This window comes from Hemiscyllium ocellatum, chromosome 37 (genome assembly GCF_020745735.1).
Source record: "Hemiscyllium ocellatum isolate sHemOce1 chromosome 37, sHemOce1.pat.X.cur, whole genome shotgun sequence".
Taxonomy (NCBI): domain Eukaryota; kingdom Metazoa; phylum Chordata; class Chondrichthyes; order Orectolobiformes; family Hemiscylliidae; genus Hemiscyllium; species Hemiscyllium ocellatum.
In genome coordinates, this window is record NC_083437.1 from 295,950 (window position 1) to 308,165 (window position 12,216).

Sequence of the window (12,216 nt, forward strand, 5' to 3'; positions counted from 1 at the left end):
CTACCTGACCTGCTGTGCTTTACCAGCAGCACTCTAATCTGGAGTTTGAAAATCAGATAGAGCAGCTGCCATCAAGAGAGGGGGAGACCCAAGAGATTAAGGAACATTATCTATCAAAAGAACCTTTTCATATGAAGCATATTCGCAGTTAAAAGAAAGAAGCTGACCACAGGAGATCTTTAGCTGGAAGAAGAAAGATATTGAAGATGGCAGCCCCTGTATGGTTTTGAAATTAATGCAATTTTAATATATGTTTTATTAGAACAGCAGATTGTTAGAGATTTGGAGGCAGGTAATAAGCAGTTAAGAAAAGAGGCTGAGAGTTGTGAATAGTTGTTGTTTAATGTTCACTTTAGAGTTAAAGAATAAATCAATACTATTTTCTTTAAATAGTTGAATTTGAGAGTTCACCGTCTCTCATATTTTAACAGATTACGAGGCAAGTTGAATTTTTCTTGGTATTCGGTATAATTAACAGTAGGGTCCACCACCATGTCATAATGGTTTGGGAGCTAGTACAGGATTTGGACAGGTTTAGACAGATCCAGTCTGAGACTTGGACAGATTTGAACAGATTTGGGGTATGAAATATCCCAGCAGATTTAAACACTTGACAATTAGTGTCCTAGATCTTTAAATAAAACGTAGGTGAGACAATTTGTTTAATTTCGGTTACTTCTGGTTGGCTAAATTAAAAGATGAGGGAAATGGCTCTTAAGATTGGAGTTAGAAGAAAAAGAAAGAGAGAGAGAGAGAGAGGAAAAAGAAAGCTGAGCAAAGAGTGAGAGAGAAGAGAGACACAAAGAGAAAAAGATAAGAGATTTTGAATTACAGAATGAGAAAGAAGTCAAAGACTTCTTTATTTCATTTGAAAAATCGGCTAGGCAGATGGAGTGGTCAGAGCGTTTGTGGGTAATGCTAGTTCAGACTGAGCTGGGGGCAGAGCTAGTGAAGTGTGTGCAGCGCTGTCAGATGGGGGGCCAAGAGATTATGCAGGTTCAAACAAACAATTTTGAGTGCAGAAACATATGGACAATGGCTCAGAAATAAAAAGAAGCAACCAGGTCCGGCTTATATTGGGTTCACAAAAATCACACAACACCAAGTTACAGTCCATGACACTGCAATCCTGTTGCTATAAATCATGTGCCTTCTGACTCTGCTCCACAACCACCTGATGAAGATGCAGTGCTTTGAAAGCTAGTGTGCATCCAAATAAACCTGTTGGACTATAACCTGGTGTTGTGTGATTTTTAACTTTGCCCACTCCTGTCCAACACCAGCACCTCTGAAAGAATTAAACATGGTTATTTTGATGGTTGGGTGCAGGCCTTAAAGATAGATCTAAGAAAGATGAGGCTCTAAGAGAGATTATTCTGCTGTAAGAGTTTAAACACTTACTTACAGAGATTATAAGAATTAATGTGGATGAAGATAAAGTTCAAAAATGAGAAGAGTGGCAGAGATGGCGGATGAATATGCATTGGTGCATGAGGTGAAATTTAGCTTCTGGCATGAATTCCATCCTGTCAGGGATAGAAATTGGAAAAAGGGGAGATGCTACAGTACAAACCAAAGAGTAGTGCACACTGATGATAGTTTACACAGGTTAGAAATGAAGCGAATGAGGGTGGAAAGGAGATGAAAGGTGTAATGGAGGGGGACACAGAAATTACAGAGACAGTAGTTTAAGAAGGGCACTGGGAATAGGAGTTTGGCTTGCCAGAAGGTAGGATATGTAGGGTTACATTGCTGTTTTGAAGAAAGGCATTCTGGGAAAAGAAAGGTAAGAGAGGTAGGCAGCTAGTGCAGGAGTCTTCTGTTGCTATCCCCATTTCAAACAAGTATGCTGTTTTGGAAAATGTAGGGCATGATGGATTCTCAGGGGAAAGGAGCACAAACAGCCAAGTTTCTGGTATTGAGAATGGCTCTAACGCAACAAGGGCTATGTCGGGTTCCAAGAGATCACTTATGTTGGGGAATTTCGAGCCTGAGGTACAGACAGATGTTTCTGTGGCCATCAGTGAAAAATCAGAATGGCATGTTGCTTCCCTGGTGCCATGGTCAAGGATGTCTCAGAGAGGGTGCAGAACGTTCTGAAGGGAGAGACAGGCCAGCAAGAGGTCATAGTCCACATTGGAAACAACGACGTAGAAAGTTAGGCAGGAATTTAAAAAGGAGGTCCTCGGGAGTAGTAATATCTGGATTACTCCCGGTGCTATGAGCTAGTGAGGGCAGGAATAGGAGGATAGAATAGATGAATGCATGGCTGAGGACCCGGGTGTATGGGAGAAGGATTCACATTTTTGGATCATTGGAATCTCTTTTGGGGTAGATGTGACCTGTACAAGAAGGATGGATTGCACCTAAATTGGAAGGGGACTAATATACTGGCAGGGAGTTCTTCTGGAGCTGCTCGGGAGGATTTAAGCCTATAAAGTGGGGGTGGGGGTAGGCAGGATGTGTGTGTGTGTGGATCCAGGTAGATAGTGAGGAAAGAGATCAATCTGAGACTGGTACAGTTGAGAACAGAAGTGAATCAAACAGTCAGGGCAGGCAGGGACAAGGTAGGACTGATTAATTAAACTGCTTTTATTTCAATGCAAGGGGCCGAACAGGGAAGGCAGATGAACTCAGGGCATGGTTAGGAACATGGGACTGGGGATATCATAGCAATTATAGAAACATGGCTCAGGGATGGACAGAGCTGAAAATGTGTTGCTGGAAAAGCGCAGCAGGTCAGGCAGCATCCAAGGAACAGGAAATTCGATGTTTCGACTTGGTTCGGTGATATTTTTATTGAGCATTGCATCCACTTCCTTCTGGACTAGTGTGTTTTTGAAAGGATTAAGTCCACAGGGTGTTGCTTTATCAGAACAACATTTCCTACTTCCACCTTATGCACAATAATATTAGTGCTCTCCATCTTATTCCTCGTATTACTACAACAAACCTTTCAACTGGGTTCTTTGCTCCTGAGACAGACAGTTCACTAACCTATCCCACTCCTCAAGGACCTTTTCATTGTTTAACATATTTTGAGGTACATAAAACTCCAACTGGATTTGATTCCTTATTCTGCAAAGCAGTAACTAACACCTGTTTCTCCAGTTCCCTGTTTCTGTTATAATAAGGTATCAACATATTCATATGTCAGACATGATACAGTTTGTTTTCTATCTGGCATCTTTAGCAGTGAGTTGACCTTTCTCAACTTTTTCTCAGTTTGATGGGGACCACTAAACCTGGCTTTGAAGGGATCTCTTAACCTGTATCTAACTGAATCTATCTGATTAGCTCATACCACCTGAAGAAAGCTACAAACACCTCTACCACCCTAATCTAATGGAATTACCTCCAGAAATCTGGTAGACATACCCATTATGGTTAGCAAGTAGTGGTTCCCAATAGAATATTTTTAGGGAGGGAACATGCACAATCAATCATAATCCACGCAAAAAGTTCTTTGAATGCTGGAATTGGCAACTAAGGTGCTGGTTTTATTACTGCCTGTGGCTTACCTACTATTTGGCATGTATGACATGTACAGCAAAATTTAACCACATTCTTGTGCAGTCCAGGCCAATAGAAATGCTTTTGTTCCTTAGCCTGAGTCTTCCTTACACCTCCAACTGGTAATTCATGTGCTACCTGTAACACTTTCTGCCTGTATGCTACAGCAACCCAATCTGATGCACTTCCGCACATTTCTTCACTGCACTAGCCTGTTCTACTTAGGTTGTAAACTTGTGTAGCAATAATAGTGTTAAGGAACAGATCAGAAATTAGCCAGGGGCCAGTGAATCAACATACACACAGATAGAATGGATATCTTTGGTATAGTTGATGACTATATGTTGGTCTGGGCTCGGTGAGGGTACATCTTCTTATCAAGGGTGACATACAGCAGAGAAAACAGGTTGAAGAGTTGGTGGAAGCAGGATTCAGGATTCAGCTGGTCTCTAAATCTTCCACATCCTTCCTATAATGAGGCGACCAGAACTGAACGCAATATTCCAGGTGTGGTCTAACCAGAGCTCTATAGAGTTTCCGCATAGCCACGTGGCTCTTAATCTCAATTCCCCTACTAATGAAAGCCAACACACCATGTCTTCTTAACAACCCTATCAACCTGGGTGGCAACTTTGAGAGGTCTATGGACATGGACCCAGAGTAAAGGGAGTCTGATTGCTTGTATGACATGGTAACAGAAAAACTAAATTGTGCATCCTGAGTAGGCCATGACATGGGGAGTGGTGGAGGTAAGCAGTTGCATCAAGGCAATATGAAATGGTGATGCTGGCTGTGGCAGCCCTACCCCATCCAGCCACGTGGAGAATAGATTTCAGAAAGATGGAACCTAACATATATTATGTGCAAAGAATCCTAAATCAGGGCAAAATTTATGTGTGTACAAAGGATAGTGTCAATATGTCTTACATACCCAGAATATTCAATGTTACTGCTAGCTGTATGCCCTGGTGCAATGGATTTAGTGTAGGCATGAGTCTGAAATGGGGAGGATTGAAATAGTCTGGAAATGATTTTAGCAAACTGCAAGGTGGTCCCCTTTACGTAGGAGGCGTGATGATACTGCTCCTTTAACAAGATTATGTTGTCCTTGGCTTTTTTTTTCAGAGTAGTTGTAAAGACACAGATTCTGGGATGTCTAGTTTGGATGGGTTTTAGGGCCAGTTTGATTATAGCTAACAGATACTGCCTCAGTCAAAAGGCTTTCAAGTTTTAAAATAACCACTGGTACAGAGAAAGGGTAGTGGCCAGTTCTCCCAGCTCAGCTGGTCAATGGTTTGGTTTGGTTTAGGTTTCAGCCATCCAGCTGTTGAGAGCCAGCAGCAAGGGCGTGTGTGGGAAGATTGTTGCAGGAATTTGGAACGGCATCATTTAAGTTGGGTTAGTCTGTTGGATTTTCAAATAGGTTGTTGTTCTATATTCTGTTCTCTTTTGTCTGTGTTTTATTCAGTAATTTTGCAAATACATTCTGTTTTGTTTAAACCAAGTGGTTTGACCAACTGAATCCTGACTGGAAGATTCACTTTATACTTGCTTAAAACAACGAGCAAAGTTTGATCTGTTTCCTTGGAATGTTTTTAGGAGTCTGGCCTGGTCCATAACAGATTGAGGGCTCTTTGTGTGATTTGCTCTATAGTTCCGATTTGGGATTAGGGTTGTTGGATTCGAAGGCAACAAGTGTGAGGTGCTAGCGTCTTTTGTTCTGGGTGCGGTAGGTTTAAACAGTGCTTAGGATAGCAATGGGTCTTTCAGTCACTCAGAGTTCACTGGGAGTGGAGGAAGTGACTTTACGGGTTTTACAAAAGGTGAATAAAGCAAGGCTGTTCGAATTAGCCAATAAGGTGGAGTTGGAGAGGAAAGGAGAGATAATTACAGTAATAGCTCAGCATTTAAATTTGCTGGAAACACCATCAGAATCTTTACCAGATGGCTAAAATTCAAATGAAAATGAAGCAGCTTGAGTTAGAGGCAAAGGACAAGAAAAGGGCAACAGAAGTGCAACAGATTGAATAACGACGTAAAGCAGAGGCAAGAGAAGGAAAACAAATTGCTCTCGCAGAACAAAAAGAAAAGGGAGAGAAAGAGAGACAGACAGAGAGGAAACAAAGAAAGGGAGGGAATTTGAATCTAGGAAGTTGCAACTCAGACAGGAGTTCAAAAGTTCACTTCCTGAAGTAGTGCAAACTCATGTGGAAGAGCAGAGAGTTAAAACAGCAAGGTTAGCAGCTGAAGGGGCTGATGGTTGTGAATCAGTGTATAAATCAAAGTACAACTTCCTGAATCAATTTCAATCCCCTCAATTTAAAACTATGACCCCCTTTACTGGCCATCAACACCCAAGAAAAAAGGCTCTCACTGTCCACCCTATCTAACCCTCTGAATAGAGACTTACATGTCTCTATTAACTAACATTTCAATCCTCTTCTCTCCAACAAAAACAGTATCAAATTTTCAGTCTTTTCTCATCAACCCTTCCCTCCAAAACAGGCAATATCCTGGTAAATTTCCTCTGTACCCTTTCCAATGCTTCTGCATCCTTCCTATAATGTGGTGACTAGAACTGTACGCGATACTCCAAGAGTGGCCACACCAGAGTTTTGTACAGTTGCAACATGATCTCATGGCTCCAAAACTCAATCCCTCTAGCACTCAAAGCTAACACATCTTACAACTTCTTAACAATCCTATCAACATGGGTGGTAACTTTCAAATATCGATATACTGTACATGGACGCTGAGATCTCTCTGCTCATCCACATTACCAAAAATCTTATCATTAGCCCAGTACTCTGCATTCCTGTTGCTCCTTCCAAAGTAAACAACCTCACACTTTTTTTTCCTCATTACACTACATTTGCCACCTCTCCACCCAGCTCTGCAGCTTGTCTATGTTCCTCTGTAACTTGTAACATCCTTTGGCACTGTTCACAACTCTACTGAACTTAGTGTCATCTGCAAATTTACTAACCTATCTTTCTATGCCCTCATCCAGGTAATTTATAAAAATGACAAACAGTAGTTACCCCAAAACATATCCTTGGGGTAGATTGCTCATAACTGAACATCAGGATGATACAGGATCCCCACAATCTTTGTAGTTGAAAGTTGAGGAGATATGTGGCTCTGAAGGACTATTGCCAGAAAAGGTACTAGTAACAGGAATTGATGGTGAGACAAGTGTTCAAGTTGTGGACTGAGGTTAGATTGTCTAGTCAGGAGTGGAGAACTCATGGTAGGAGTACTGGACAAAATCTCAGCTCCAGAAATACAATTTGTCCTTGCTAACAATATAGCTGGTTCATAGGTGGGAGTTCTACTTACTGTGGTTGAAAAGACAATGGAAAGTCAGGCAACTGAACTATTGCAGGACAAATATTTTGGGATTTTTCCCAACTGTATGGTAATGAGGTCACAAAGTCACCAGTTGAAACAGAGTTCAAAGACAGGAAAATTGAAGTGGATTGAGCAGAGACCATGTTTGATCAAATGGTTGCGACAAACGAGGAGCAGGTAGATTAAAAAACAGAGCCTTAAACTGAATTACAGCAAAAAGATGAGAAACTAAGCCAATTGTTTCAAAAATTATACACAGAAGAAGAATCTAGATGTATCTAGATGTGCTGCTATCATAAAAATGATACCTTATTGAGGAAATGGAGACCATCACATGTTCAGGCAGATGAGAAATTGGCAGAAGTTCATAAAGTCATATTGCCAGTGGGCTACAGAATGGATGTGTTGCAGGTAGCGCATGAACTATCAGTAGGAGGGATGTTTAGTGGTATTAAAAACTCAAGTCAAAATACAAAAACATTTTTACTGGCCTGGACTGCATAAGGACGCAGCTGAATTTTGTCATTTGTCAGACATGTTGGCACAGGTTCAAAAGGAGATTGAATGCATGCTCCAAGACGACATACTCGAAGTGAGTTAGTTGACTGGAGCTCACCCTTAGTAATGGTTCCAAAACCAGATGATACCCAACGGTTATGTGTGGACTATCGCAAAGTCACATTTACAAAGATTGATGCATATCCGATTCCACGTTTGGAAGACTGTATCAAAAAGGTGGGACAAGCAACTCATATTTCTAAGTTGAAAATGTGTTGCTGGTTAAAGCGCAGCAGGTCAGGCAGCATCCAAGGAACAGGAAATTCAACGTTTCGGGCATAAGCCCTTCATCAGGATGAAGGGCTTATGCCCGAAACGTCGAATCTCCTGCTCCTTGGATGCTGCCTGACCTGCTGCGCTTTAACCAGCAACACATTTTCAGCTCTGACCTCCAGCATCTGCAGACCTCACTTTTTACTCATATTTCTAATTTGAACTTGCTCAGAGGATGCTGGCAGGTACCTTTGTCCGAAAGAGTGAAGACAATTTTGGCTTTCGTAACACTGAATGGTCTGCATCATTAAAATAAACTAGGTGAAAGTGAGGACTGCAGATGCTGGAGATCAGAGTCAAGATTAGAGTGGCGCTGAAAAAGCACAGCAGGTCAGGCAGCTTCCGAGAAACAGGAAAATCGACGTTTTGGGCAAAAGTTTTGGGCTCCCAGCCTCATTCCTGATAAAGGACTTTTGCCTGAAACGTCGATTTTCCTGCTCCTCAGATGCTGCCTGACCCCCTGCTGTGCTTCTCTGACACCACTCTAATTTTCTATCAGTTTAGAATCATGCAATTTGGCATTAAAAATGTGCCAACCAAATTCCAGAGATTAACCAATGAGGTCATTGCCAAATTTACCAGTTCTGTCGTATATATAAATGGTGATTTTTAGTCACACACGGAACAACATTTGCAACATTTATCAGACTTGTTCGATCAACTTCGGAAGTAAGACTTATTGATAACCCTTGGTAAAAGTGAATTTGTCAGAGCCCAAGTCATGTTCCTGTTATTGGACATTAACAAATGGCCCCACAAATGCAAAAGCAAAGGTAATTGGGGAGTTTCCTATACAATCGACAAAAAGAGCAGTCCTGGGATTGAATCGATTTTATCAGAAATTTGTACCAAACTTTAGCAGTATGGTTGCTTCACTCACTGAATGGTGAAAGAAAGGCAAGAAGTCTCAGTGGACAGTGGACTGTCAGAAAGCATTTGACAGCCTGAAAGCTGCATTACCCACTGCCTCAGTGTTAGCCACACCTAATTACACAAAGCCTCTCGAGGTGGCTATGAATGAAAGTAAAGTGGGTGTGAGTGCTGTGCTCTTACAGGAAGACAATGAGTAGATAGAAAGACCCATCGGTTATTTCTTCAGGCAATTGAACATCCATCAGCAGAAATATTCAACATTTGAAAAGGAGACTTTGAGTTTGGCATTACAACATTTCAATGTTATGTTACCAGTATCTGAGACAATCATATACACTGAACATAACCTACTGAAGTTTATGAAGAAATTTAAATTTAAAAATGCCAGACAACAAATGGAGCTTGTTGTTACAGCCATTCAATTTGAAAACTGTGCATGTAGCAGGATGACAAAACGTTATTGCTGATGCATTGTCGAGAGTTGGATGAGAAATGGAGGTGTTCGGTAACAGTAGTAAACAGACTGAAACAGAATGTTGGAATGCATGTTTACATCTTTGTAGTCTACAATATATATGAGTGTTACATAGAACATAGAACATAGAAAAATACAGCGCAGTCCAGGCCCTTTGGCCCTCGATGTTGCATCGACCCAAGCACACCTAACCTACATTAGCCCACTATCCTCCATATGCCGTTTAAATGCCCATAAAGAGGGAGAGTCCACCACTGCTACTGGCAGGGCAATCCATGAACTCACGACCCGCTGAGTAAAGAAACTACCCCTAACATCAGTCCTATACCTACCACCCCTTAATTTAAAGCTGTGTCCCCTCGTAATAGCTGACTCCATACGTGGAAAAAGGTTCTCATTGTCAACCCTATCTAAACCCCTAATCATCTTGTACACCTCTATCAAGTCACCCCTAAACCTTCTTTTCTCCAATGAGAACAGCCCCAAGTGCCTCAGCCTTTCCTCATACGATCTCCCTACCATACCAGGCAACATCCTGGTAAACCTCCTCTGCACCCGTTCCAGTGCCTCCACATCCTTCCTATAGTATGGCGACCAAAACTGCACACAATACTCCAGATGTGGCCGCACCAGAGTCTTATACAACTGCAACATGACCTCAGGACTCCAGAACTCAATTCCTTTACCAATAAAGCCCAGTACACCATATGCCTTCTTCACAGCACTATTTACCTGGGTGGCAACTTTCAGAGATCTGTGTACATGGACACCAAGATCCCGCTGCTCATCCACACTACCAAGTATCCGACCATTAGCCCAGTACTCCATCTTCTTGTTACTCTTACCAAAGTGAATCACTTCACGCTTACCTACAGTGAACTCTATTTGCCACCTATCTGCCCAGCTCTGCAACTTATCTATATCCCGCTGTAACCTGCCACATCCTTCCTCACTGTTAACAACTCCACCAACTTTCGTATCATCTGCAAACTTGCTCACCCAACCTTTTAGACCCTCCTCTAGGTCATTTATAAAAATGACAAACAGCATTGGTCCCAAAGCTAGCGGAACACCGCTAGTAACTGCACTCCAAGATGAACCTTTCCCATCAACTACTACCCTCTGTCTTCTTCCAGCCAGCCAATTCCTAATCCAAACCTCTAACGCACCCTCAATGCCATACCTCCATATTTTTTGCAGTAGCCTACCATGGGGAACCTTAGCAAATGCCTTACTAAAATCCATATACACCACATCTACTGCTTTACCCTCGTCCACCTCCTTAATCGCTTTCTCAAAGAATTCAGTAAGGTTTGTGAGGCACGACCTGTCCTTCACAAAACCATGCTGACTATCCTTGATCATATTATTCCTATCCAGATGTTCATAAATCCTGTCCCTTACAATTCTCTCTAAGACCTTGCCCACAACAGAAGTGAGACTCACCGGCCTATAGTTACTAGGGTTATTCCTACTTCCCTTCTTGAACAAGGGAACCACATTTGCTATCCTCGAGTCTTCTGGCACTATTCCTGTAGACAACGAGGACATAAAAATCAAAGCCAATGGCTCTGCAATCTCCTCCCTTGCTTCCCAGAGAATCCCACGATAAATGCCATCAGGCCCAGGGGACTTATCTGTTTTCACCCTTTCCAGAATTTCCAACACCTCTTTCCAATATCTCAAAGCCATCTATTCTAATTGTGACTCAATATTCACATTGGCAACAATGTCCTGTTCCTGAGTGAATACTGACGAGAGGTATTCATTCAGTGTCTCTCCAATCTCTTCAGCCTCCACGCACAACTTCCCACTAATATCCTTGACTGGATCTATTCCGACCCTAGTCATTCTTTTATTCCTGACATACCTATAGAAAGCCTTTGGGTTTTCCCTAATCCTACCAATCAAAGACTTTTCATGTCCCCTCCTTGTTGCTCTTAGCTCTCTCTTTAGATCCTTCCTGGCTACCTTATAACTCTCAATCGCCCCAATTGAACCTTCACGCCTCATCTTTACATAGGCCGCCCTCTTCCCTTTCACAAGGGATTCCAATTCCTTATTAAACCACGGCTCCCCCACACGACCATTTCCTCCCTGCCTGACAGGTACATACCTATCAAGGACACTCAATAGCTGCTCCTTGAACAAGTTCCACATATCGATTGTGCCCTTCCCTTGAAGCCTACTTTTCCTAGCCACGCATCCTAAGTCATGCCTCACCGCATCATAATTTCCCTGCCCCCAGCTATAACTCTTGCCCTGCAGTGCACACTTATCACTCTCCGTCACTAGAGTAAGAATCACCGAATTGTGGTCACTGTCACCAAAGTGCTCACCTACCTCCAATTCTAACACGTGGCCTGGTTCGTTACCCAGAACCAAATCCAGTATGGCCTCACCTCTTGTTGACCTGTCTATTATTGTGCCAGGAAACTCTCCTGCACACATTGGACAAACACCGACCCATCTAATGTACTCGAGCTATAGCTTTCCCAGTCAATATTTGGAAAGTTAAAGTCCCCCATAACAATCACCCTATTACTTTCACTCCTCCTGAATCATCCTCGCAATCCTTTCTTCTATGTCTCAAGGACTATTAGGAGGCCTGTAGAAAACTCCTAAAAGGGTGACCTCACCTTTCCTATTTCTAAGCTCAGCCCAAACTACCTCAGATGGCGTCCATCGTCCTTTTCACCGATGTAATACTATCCTTGACAAGCAATGCCACACCTCCCCCTCTTTTACCCCCACCTCTGACCCTACTAAGACATTTAAACCCTGGAACCTGCAATTGCCAATCCTGTCCCTGTTCTACCCATGCCTCTGTAATAGCCACAACATCGAACTCCCAAGTAACAACCCACGCTACAAGTTACCTACCTTATTTTGTATACTTCTCGCATTGAAGTATACACACTTCAAGCGCCACCTTCCTGTTTACAGGCACCCTTCTTCGAGTTTGATGCCATGTTCGTAATCTCTCTACACTCAAGGTCCTGCACCCTAAAGCTACAGTCCAGGTTCCCATGCCCCTGCATCTGCAGTCATTGTTTTTACCCCTTACTAACAGTGTAAGGCTAAGGGGTTTTAAAATTAAGCCATCTTTGGATATTGAAGGTTCATTTTTTTCAGAAGGAAGATGTGACAACCTTTAACAAGATTATGCAGTC